Source organism: Schistocerca piceifrons, chromosome 3, assembly GCF_021461385.2.
Source record: "Schistocerca piceifrons isolate TAMUIC-IGC-003096 chromosome 3, iqSchPice1.1, whole genome shotgun sequence".
Classification (NCBI taxonomy): domain Eukaryota; kingdom Metazoa; phylum Arthropoda; class Insecta; order Orthoptera; family Acrididae; genus Schistocerca; species Schistocerca piceifrons.
In genome coordinates, this window is record NC_060140.1 from 736907140 (window position 1) to 736919162 (window position 12023).

The following is a 12023-nucleotide window of genomic DNA, read 5'->3' on the forward strand; positions in this document are numbered from 1 at the left end:
GTTTAAGTCTCATAGACATTCATGGCAGTTTTAGATAAATTTGACTGTAAGAAACGTCAAGGAACATCAATAAGCTTGGTGTATAAACTGCTTTGATATCACCAATTAAAAACCAAGAACAGTTCGTTGAACGGAACATATGTCAGAATATAGAAGATCTTTGATTTCCACACAGAGGTAAAGTAAGGGTAAAAGAAAAATTGCTGCCAAACTAGATAAAGAAGATACATTCAGAAGAGAAGGACCTACTTTACCTACCTTCAAGAAACCTCATTTGTAAAGAAGTCTTGCCTCACACTTTGGAGTTGTGTCTTTTGAGGCTAAGGGATGGAAATTGTAGGTTTACTTTTTGCTGCTCTAAGACATGACTTAACACTTTACTATTGTAACAATTGCCACATTTGATACATTTGACAGTCCTTCTGCAAATACACCTATATCACACAATTTTACAGAACTGTTCAATACGTTGCTAGTAACCTTATGAATGTCCTTAGAAATAATGACAGGTTACTAAAACGCTTTCGGCTCCTGCACACCATGATATAAATTTTCCTTTTTTCAGTCTTAATAGCCAGTAAAAAAGTAATGAAAGTATGAAAAAAATATATAACTCACCTTCACATAAGATTATTGGGCATTCTCTATGCACATTCAAAAGAAGTAGCTGATGAAGAAGATGAGTGTATTAATGAGGAAATCAGTTGGTTTCAGAGAGACCTGAAGGAAATTTAAAGATTATTTGTAACCTACCAAACCCAAAGCAGAAGGAACGAATAGACATCCATGTGAATCATGATAAGACTTCAAGATGGAATGCAGTGGTCGTTTAGTAAACTATTTCCCTTCATTTTAACAAAAAGGTGACATCAAATCTTATCATATTGCAACGCCCCTGATTGTGATTTAAATTAATCCATGCAACTATTATATTCATAGTAACATTTGCGTTGTTTGTTTTCGAATATTTTGCAGTCTATTACCTGCTCACTTTTATCCCACCTCCTCTGCTTCAATTTTCATTCAAACCAATCAAGAAGGTGTATGAAAGGTACCTAGAACTCTGTCTGTTGAATTCTATAATTGATCGAAAGCACAACCACTTCATTATTTTTTTAATACTCTGTAAAACTTTTCTAACGATAATAGATAGTGAATAACCAAAGGAGTTAGACTTCCCTACATTATTTGTAAAATGCTCTTCACCTATTCAAAATACGTCCAGTGAAATTCAGCATACAGCATACAAGTGAATTATTGGAGGTGTGTATTAAATCAAGAACAACAATAAAAGGTCTAGCAGCAGTAAATATGATATCCTTTTATATTCTTAAAAATCTTTGAAAGTGCAGTATTATCCTCTTGGAATGAGGTGTTAGCTTCATTACTGGTCTTTTGAAAATGGAAGTTGTTAAGTGGTGTGTACTGAATGAAAAGGAATTCAGAAGTTTGAATATTTTAATTTAATGTTCTAATGGAATAGACTGGTCTCAGGATAACCAACAGAAATTAGCTCAAGAATGCCTCAATATAGGACTCAATAGTAAATGTTGGAATGGATACAGAAAATTGTTTGAATCTTATTTAAAGAGAATGAAATTTGCTGATGAGACACTAGTGAGAGCTGTTTATTGAAGTTAATGCAATGAGAAGATATGTTCATGTCATGAGATGAATGATGGGAAGGCAGTGACCTAGAATAATTCCATTCTCATTTACTCATATCAGTTAAGTATGTGGAACACCACAACAAAGAGGAAACAATCGAATAATTATAATAAACAAGTAGCCATAAGTAATGGAGCAGTAAATGTAAGCAATTTAGCAATAAAAATAGTCTTTATGCCAAATAAAAGTCAGAATTTTGATGACTGTTGTACTAAAAAAATTGTTAAAGCTACAATCTCTTAAAACAGTGATTCAATATTTCAGAAAATACTTCACCTAATTCCTGGAGCTCCATTTTAATTTTAGCTAATGCATTCTGTGGCCTTTTTTTGTTAAGGGATTCTAATGTTACATATACTTTATCTAATTTGTATATTAAGTGGAGTGGAGCAGTTCCCATTACTCTTTTGTATGTGTTAATGATAACCAGAAATTTTCTTCTAAGATCAACCACACTGTTACCTATGTCTTTCTTGATGCTTCATTATTTTTATCCACTTCATTTTTTAAATGAGTCTTTTATCAGACTACTTCATCACTGACCTGTTATAAATCTTCTTAGAGTTGATCTTATTCATCCTGAGACACTTCTGCATGTTACTTGAGCTGATTTATAGTTATTATTAAATATATTTTTGCTAAATTGCTATTATTTTTCTCTGTTTTTGTCAGTTCGTTTATCACAATTAAAAAATTCTCCTATTTAAGTTCAGTTTTTCTATTCAACAGATTATTAATGTCTTTTTAAATTATGGTAACTTTATTTTAGAATGAAATTTTCACTGTGCAGCGGAGTGTGTGCTGATATGGAACTTCCTTGGAGATTAAAACAGTGTGATGCATCGCGACTCGAACTTAGGACCTTTATCTTTTTCAGGCAAGTGCTCTATAAACTGAGCTACCAAACCACAACTTGGAACCCATCCTCACAGCTCTCATTCCACCAGTATTCTATCTATTTTCAACATTCATAGAAGCTCTCCCACAAAACTTGCAGAACCAGCACTCCTGGAAGAAAGGATATTGCGGAGACATGGCTTAGCCACGGCTTGGGGGTGTTTCCAAAACGAAATTCTCACTCTGCAGCAGAGTGTGCGCTGTTATGAAATGCCCTAGCAAATTAAAATTGTTTGCCAGATTGAGACTCGAGCTTGGGACCTTTGTCATTTGCAGGCAAGTGCTCTACCAACTGAGCTACCCAAGCACGACTCATAACCTGTCCTAACGGCTCTAATTCCGCCAGTACCTCGTCTCCCATCTTCTAAGCCTCACAGAAGCTCACCTGCGAACCTTACAAAACTAGCACTTCTGGAAGAAAGGATATTGTGGAGACATGGCTTAGCCCCAGTCTGGGGGATGTTTGCAGAATGAAATTTTCACTCTGCAGCAGAGTGTGCTCAGATATAAAACTTCCTGGCAAATTAAAACTGTGTGACAGACCAAGACTCGAACTCATGACCTTTGTCTTTTGTGAACAAGTGGTCTACCCACTGAGCACTTGCCTGCAAAAGGAAAAGATCCCGAGTCCGAGTCTCGATCTGGCACAGTTTTAATCTGCCAGGAAGTTTGAACTTTATTTCAGTTATCCATAGTAATTCATGATGTAATTTTTATACTTTACCATAGCAGTAGTGTCGTTTTTGATCTTTTATTGGTACTCTCAAAGAAAATTCTGATGGATATTCATAGGCATTTGTATCCTTTAGACTGATTTTCGTTAAACTGACAATCAATATGAACAATGATTAGGTTTCTTGACATTTCCTAGAATTTTTCTGTTCATCACCTCTGTCACACAATTTACATAGCGGTACTTTGCTGACTCAGAATATATTCAGAGAGTTTACATATTAGGTGCCTATCCCACTCAGTCTGCAAATGTGTCGCCTCATTTGTGGCTAGAACAGTAAATGGTTACAGTGACAGCATGACACAGTGATTGTAGTATAATTGTACTCAACAGTGGAAGTAACATTGGAGCTGGAGGCTGTAACAATTTGACAGAACCTGTGCTGTCAATCATGGATATGACTACTATAGCTGTACAAAGCTAACTTCTCACACTGTACAGTCATTTTCGAAGAATCTGTGTTTTCATATTAGTTTTCTTAGACCTGTCACATTAGAATGGATGGCACAGTATTTATTTTGTGATTTGGTTTACTTTTGTCTTAACTGGTCTTGGTCTACAGGCTGTATCAAACTCGTCATGTTAGGTTGTAAGAAGAATGCACCAATGCCATCACATTGTAATTTTTCCTCATCAGATTGTGAACTAGTGTTGGTAAGGTTAAGTTTGGTTTGGAAGACAAGCACTTTTTCTTTAGGTATTTTTTGATCTCTTCAAAAAAAATCTTGGAAAAAACATTTCTTAAAAATATTTTTCTGCATCCAAGGAGATTTTTGGTGGACATACGTAACAAGCAGTGCAGAAGCAGTTACATTTTTTTGAAAGTTCTAGGCTTAGCACACTTCTGTATTACCAACAGTTTCAGTTTATGGTTTCCACTTTCATTGGCTGCAGCAAGAACTGTTAACTTGGCTTTATGCTCTTTGTAGTCAGGGCAGCCTTTTCTTCTTTTGAGGCTAGAGTTTTAGATGGGAGCATTTTATAATTTACCTCTCTTTCATCGCAGTTCTACAGTTGATCGGTAGGAAGATTTCCTTCTTATGCAATTTTTCTTAATTTCTCACGAAATTGTGTAACAGTTTGAGAATCTGCAGAAAGTTTTTCACCACAAATTCCAAGCTGCCTTGCACTGTATCGCTTCTTCCAGGGATCCAGCCATTCTAAATTTGCAGTAAAATTGTCCTCATATTCCTTTAACTCACTTCTAAAAATAAATCTTTTTCTTGCAGAATAGGCCCTGAAATTGGATTTCCTTTTTGTCTTTGTTGAGTAAGCCAAAAGAACAAAGCTTCACTCGTTTTTTCATACTCAGATTTCGTCACTGATTTTCGTCCAGATGACGAAGTAGAACACTCGTTTGATGGAAACTTCTGAATTTTGTCTGTGTTTCTAATCCAATATCCAACTGACACTTCACCGACTCCATACTCAGCAGCGAGTTTTTTCATGTATCCGATTTTCTAGTCTTTTCAAAGCCCCCAGTTTGACATTCAACAGCACAAATTTCCTCTTACTCCTATCATTCATGGTAATGTATGAATTAAAACATTAAGAAACACACAGTTAACTATGTACTGTGCACTGTACGTACAGGATGTTTCAAAAATGACCGGTATATTTGAAACGGCAATAAAAACTAAACGAGCAGCGATAGAAATACACCGTTTGTTGCAATATGCTTGGGACAACAGTACATTTTCAGGCAAACAAACTTTCGAAATTACAGTAGTTACAATTTTCAACAACAGATGGCGCTGCAGTCTGGGAAACTCTATAGTACGATATTTTCCACATATCCACCATGCGTAGCAATAATATGGCGTAGTCTCCGAATGAAATTACCCGAAACCTTTGTCAATGTGTCTGGCGGAATGGCTTCACATGCAGATGAGATGTACTGCTTCAGCTGTTCAATTGCTTCTGGATTCTGGCGGTACACCTGGTCTTTCAAGTGTCCCCACAGAAAGAAGTCACAGGGGTTCATGTCTGGCGAATAGGGAGGCCAATCCACGCCGCCTCCTGTACGTTTCGGATAGCCCAAAGCAATCACACAATCATCGAAATATTCATTCAGGAAATTAAAGACGTCGGCCGTGCGATGTGGCCGGGCACCATCTTGCATAAACCACGAGGTGTTCGCAGTGTCGTCTAAGGCAGTTGTACCGCCACAAATTCACGAAGAATGTCCAGATAGCGTGATGCAGTAATCGTTTCGGATCTGAAAAATGGGCCAATGATTCCTTTGGAAGAAATGGCGGCCCAGACCAGTACTTTTTGAGGATGCAGGGACGATGGGACTGCAACATGGGGCTTTTCGGTTCCCCATATGCGCCAGTTCTGTTTATTGACGAAGCCGTCCAGGTAAAAATAAGCTTCGTCAATAAACCAAACGCTGCCCACATGCATATCGCCGTCATCAATCCTGTGCACTATATCGTTAGCGAATGTCTCTTGTGCAGCAATGGTAGCAGCGCTGAGGCGTTGCCGCGTTTGAATTTTGTATGGATAGAGGTGTAAACTCTGGCGCATGAGACGATACGTGGACGTTGGCGTCATTTGGACCGCAGCTGCAACATGGCGAATGGAAAGCCGAGGCCGCTGTTGGATCACCTGCTGCACTAGCTGCGCGTTGCCCTCTGTGGTTGCCGTACGCGGTCGCCCTACCTTTCCAGCACGTTCATCCGTCACGTTCCCAGTCCGTTGAAATTTTTCAAACAGATCCTTTATTGTATCGCTTTTCGGTCCTTTGGTTACATTAAACCTCCGTTGAAAACTTCGTCTTGTTACAACAACACTGTGTTCTAGGCGGTGGAATTCCAACACCAGAAAAATCCTCTGTTCTAAGGAATAAACCATGTTGTCTACAGCACACTTGCACGTTGTGAACAGCACACGCTTACAGCAGAAAGACGACATACAGAATGGCGCACCCACAGACTGCGTTGTATTCTATATCTTTCACATCACTTGCAGTGCCATCTGTTGTTGAAAATTGTAACTACTGAAATTTCGAAAGTTTGTCCGCCTGAAAATGTACTGTTGTCCCAAGCATATTGCAACAAACGGTGTATTTCTATCGCTGCTCGTTTAGTTTTTATTGCCGTTTCAAATATACTGGTCATTTTTGAAACACCCTGTACATATGTTATAATGGAAGTTTCAGGGAAAGTATACCATCACAGGTGATAGTGCACATTCACTGGCCCATTTAGTGAAAATGGTTACTGATTCCAGTTCTGTCAAACAATACACATTGATTAGGGACAGTGTACTATCACTAGTGAATGTATACCTTCACTGCCGAGAGGTAAGGAATGTGAACCAGGGGTGTAATAACAAAACTGTCGTACTTCGAAAATTGCATTTACCACCTGTAGTTTGAAAACATAATCACATTATCTACAATTCATTTATTGCAGAGAGGAGGGGTACCATGGCACTTTGAGCTGCACAACACATTTTTGTTTTTGCAAAAGCATCTCAGAGTCTGCCATTTTTGCTGGCAGTTGCATTTGAAGAATCCCTGGCCGCTTCCCGTCGACTGAGACATCAAAACTGCCCTCAGAGTAACAGTTTTCTCTGTTGGAACTTCCCCCTCTGAGATTATTCTTAGAGAGCAAATGCTGAACTGGGACCTGAAACAAAATGTTGTGGTTGTATCCACAGAGGCATATCGTATCGACCCTTCCATAATTATTTAAAAACAAACAATTTATTACCATGCATATAGTTGGCTCAACAGACCATCTCTCATCCCGATTCGGTAGAAGCCATCAGCCATTGTCTCGAGGACGACACCCAAGATCGAACTAGCATTTCCTCTTCCTCTGTCGAAGTCGGGTACTGCACCTCTCATAGTACAGCCCTCTGCCACTGTTGGAAAGTAGCGATCTGAACACTGCTTCATTCTTTGTGCTCGTTCTTCTAAGTACCTGTACGCTTCAGTTCTGTGTTTTTTAATAGCGTGAGATGACTCGTCTAAATCAGTCAGGCAGCAAAAAGTATTGTCAGGAACACTTTGATTCTCGCCGGCCGGAGTGGCCGTGCGGTTCTGGGCGCTACAGTCTGGAGCCGAGCGACCGCAACGGTCGCAGGTTCGAATCCTACCTCGGGCATGGATGTGTGTGATGTCCTTAGGTTAGGTAGGTTTAATTAGTTCTAAGTTCTAGGCGACTGATGACCTTAGAAGTTAAGTCGCATAGTGCTCAGAGCCATTTGAACCATTTGAACTTTGATTCTCTCTGTTCTCAACCTCTGTTCCTGTTGGTATGTTATCCTCTTGCAGTGGAGATTTACTGTGATCATTATCCGGCAACGTTTCAGTTACTGTGTCACTGCTAACATTCACTTGGTTAATTATATTTTCAAGGTCATCCTCAGACTGAACATGCATCGATACTTCAGGAGGTAAACTTGTTGAAGACAAACTATGTTTAGGAGGGTAACCAAACATCGCTTTGTAAGGAGATATTTTAATTCCAAAATGTACAGCGCTATAGCTGCACAAATCTTAATACACAGCTCCACTCTGCAGTGTTGCGCTCCTGCATCCATGTAGTTAGCATATTTTCTATGTTTTGATTTGCTCACTCTACGCTGCCTTGGCTCTGACCGTGTCTAGGATTACCGTGGACAGGCCTAAAATTGGGCCATAGTTCAGTTAAACTGCTAATTACTTTGTTAATGAACTCTCTACGATTGTCAGACTGCAATACTGAGGGAGCGCCTAACAATGCAAAAATGTGAATAATGTCATTGGATACCTCTTCAGCTGTTTTGGACTTCGGTGGCCAGGGAGCAACGAATTGAGTGAGGTGGTCCTGATAAACAATAACGAATATGTAATCTCCATCTGTTTACAATTGAAAGTCGATGACATCAAATTGACATCTGGAATTTAGCTCCTTGAACAGCATTGGGTTCACTTCTTTTCCTTTTTCTGACCTTTTTGCTTTCGTATACAAGGCTCACACAAACTAAGATAAATTTGGACATCTCTGTATCTTATATTACAGAACTTTGGCTTCAAGCATTTCATCATTTGATCGCATCCACTGTGGCCAGCCATTACATGATCATCACACAGTTCTTCATCATAAACATAATATTTAATCTTACCTTCTTCAGTTACCAGTTGTATTAATTTGGTTACTCCATTCACTTCCAGCCTTCATATCTCTTCAATAACTTGTAGTCGTTGCCATCCATTTTTCGTCCAGATTTTAGTGATTTAGCCTTGCTGATAAGTGACTCACACTTTTCTCTGTCCATGAAGACAGAATAATAACAGAGATTTCCCCATTCCACTCTAAAGTGCTCGCAGAACTTCACTGATTCAACCACAGCAGAAGCAGAAAGCTGAATATGAAAGCAGAGCTGACCATTCGCAGCATAGTAGACAGACCCATTGGGGACCTCTAGTACAGAGCCAAGTGGAGGGTCTGAATCAGAGGCTCAGACGGTTGGTATTAAAATCCATGGAGAATAAATAAAAACTTTGAGGTTCGCCAATGACATTGTAATTCTGTCACAGACAGCAAAGGACTTGGAAGAGCAGTTGAACGGAATGGACAGTGTCTTGAAAGAAGGATATAAGATGAACATCAACAAAACCAAAATGAGGATAATGGAATGTAGTCGAATTAAGTAGGGTGATGCTGAGGGAATTAGATTAGGAAATGAGGCACTTAAAGTAGTAAAGGAGTTTTGCTATTTAGGGAGCAAAATAACCGATGATTGTCGAAGTAGAGAGGATATAAAATATAGACTGGCAATGGCAAGGAAAGCATTTCTGAAGAAGAGAAATTTTTTAACTTCGAGCATAGATTTAAGTGTCAGGAAGTCGTTTCTGAAAGTATTTGTATGGAGTGTAGCCATGTATGGAAGTGAAACATGGACGATAAATAGTTTGGACAAGAAGAGAATAGAAGCTTGAAGCTTTCGAAATGTGGTTCTACAGAAGAATGCTGAAGATTAGATGGGTAGATCAGAAACGTGTCGTGAAAAAATAAAACGGTGACTGGTAACAGTAAACTTGTTGTTTCATTTAATGAGGAGGTATTGAACAGAATTGGGGAGAAGAGGAGTTTGTGGCACAACTTGACTAGAAGAAGGGATCGGTTGGTAGGACATGTTCTGAGGCATCAAGGGATCACCAATTTAGAAATTGGAGGGCAGCGTGGAGGGTAAAAATCGTAGAGGGAGACCAAGAGATGAATACACTAAGCAGATTCAGAAGGATGTAGGTTGCAGTAGGTACTGGGAGATGAAGAAGGTTGCACAGGATAGAGTAGCATGGAGAGCTGCATCAAACGTTTCTCAGGACGGAAGACCATAACAGCAACTACACATGCAAATAGTTGGGAAATGTCTACAGCCTATTCATATGGCCGAAAAAACTCAGGGTGACTGGACGATTATTGTCAAAGAGCTTTTAAACAGAACTGACTTTCCAAATTGCATTGATTCTATGGACAGAAAGCATGTAAGACTGAAGAACCCTGTTAATAGTGGCTCAGAGTTTTATAATTACAAGAATTTCTTTCGACAACGGTTTTTAGACTCGTATGGCGTCAGTGGGAATTCTAATGTATTCAAGAAATCAGACTTCTATGAAACACTAAAAGCTAATCAGTTAAACTTTACAAATCCTCAAAAATTACCTCATGACAAGGAAGGAGAACATCAGACTTAAAGTTTTGTAGGAGATGAAGCATTTGCGCTATCTAATGCAGCCTTATTCGAAGAGAAATCTAACAATGAAACAGTGTTTTTATAATTATAGAATGTTGGAATGTACTTTTGGGATTATGGTTGATAAGTAGAGAATATGTCATCGGACTGTTGATGTGGATACACATACTCGTAAAAGGATGTATTCTACACAATTTCGTAAGAATGAAATGAGAATGTATAAATCGATGATGAGTCATATGAATTCCTTCTGGAGCACTGAGGGCCGACAGGAATTGGAGTTGATATGTGTGGGATGCAGGTTAAGGATTACTTTGCAAACTACTTTGTGACTCCACAGGGATCAGGACCTTGCCAATATGACAAAATATAAATTATGGTAGTGACATTGTCTACGTGAATGAATTAAAATTAGTGGACTTTGAAGTACCTTTGTTATTCTTTCCTGGACCAGGCAATTCAGTCTAGTTCCGAATGACGCTGCAGCACACTTCACCCCATAGTTTCTCTTCCACGTTATTCTTTTAATATCCTGTTGTAGGGAGCTGACCTATTTTTTCCTTCTGCAATAAGCGATCTCAATACAAATTAAAATGTCTTCCGCAACGCAACTCCCATTGTCAGACAGGCTGCTGGCGAGCAGAACGTGTCTGTCTGCGAACACACTGCGAGAGCGACTGAGAAACAGCGTCGCCAGTGCACGTGAGCTCGTGCCAGTGCGTGTGATCCATTCAACATCTGCGACTGTCACGTCTCACGTGAATTAGAGCAGGCTGCGTTTCTGAAATCGGCACTGCTGTTTAATCACAGGTGCGCGCGCTCATATTTCAGCCACAGTGTTTCATTCCTGAGACAAAACTGATGGCACGACAGAAAATCGCCTATGCGCGCCTAGCGTAAGTGGGACAGTTTTGTCTGCATTGTACATGGAAAACTGAAAGAAAGTTCAAAATGCAATACATTCGAAAGTGTGTAAAACGTACACCCAGACATCGCATGGAAATGAGTTTTTATTCTAGTTTTACGAAAATTTTAATTTTCTTAAGACAGCTCGAATTACACAGAACCCTGTAATACCAGGGCTCGAATTATCAGGACTCTACTCTATACTTAAAAGTAGTTAGATCATGTTTAACATTTCGTTGCTGAAGTGTAGATAGACGATAAGGACGTTTTGTTCATAAACACAGGTCAGCCTTGCTATGCAACTGGTATACACCTCTGACTGTCTGTCACACTCACAAGCAAGTTTGGCATGAAAATAGAACGTTTATGTCAAATACATAGGTTAAATGAAACAAGTCATAGCAATAAATAAATAAAAGTCTCACTTCATAGCTTTTTAAAAAAACTCTTTCTTCTACTTCCCACCATCTATACAACTGTTAACAAAGATTGCTGCAACACTACAAAATTTAGGTTCCTACTTGCACAACAAGTTACTTACTAACTTGTCGCTACTGACAGTAGCTTCTTCTTTTCTTGTATTTATTTATACATTCTTTCCTATAGATTACCTTCCTTAGTTTGGTTGACAGATCGTCTTCTGCTATAGGTTTCTTGGAATCAAAAATTATTTTTACTGTAGTTAGGATATTCTTCTTCAAGATTATTCTAAATAGTATGTTCTATGCTATAACTGATTTTCTTTTTGAACTACTTTCGAACATTCAGCATTCACTCAATGATAGTCACCAGCTAAAAAATCAGTTTTCTTCCTCTGATTGCTGAAGTGGATCCAATCAACAGAGTTTTAGTCCTATTCAGCTTACCCAGAATGGAATCTTCCATTTTTTATGTCTACTACAAAATGAAGAACAAATATTCTCCAACAGTATCAAGTCCGTTAATAAAGTAATTTAATAATTTTCTTGAATCTTTTATTCATTCTTCTCAACATTTCGCCTGTTTGGAGCTAACAATTCTAGATAGCTATCAACTGACAACTAACCAATGAAATACAATATTCAGCAATTACGTGTAATTCTTATTCATGAATAATAATATTTTGCTCATATTTTCTTGAACATTT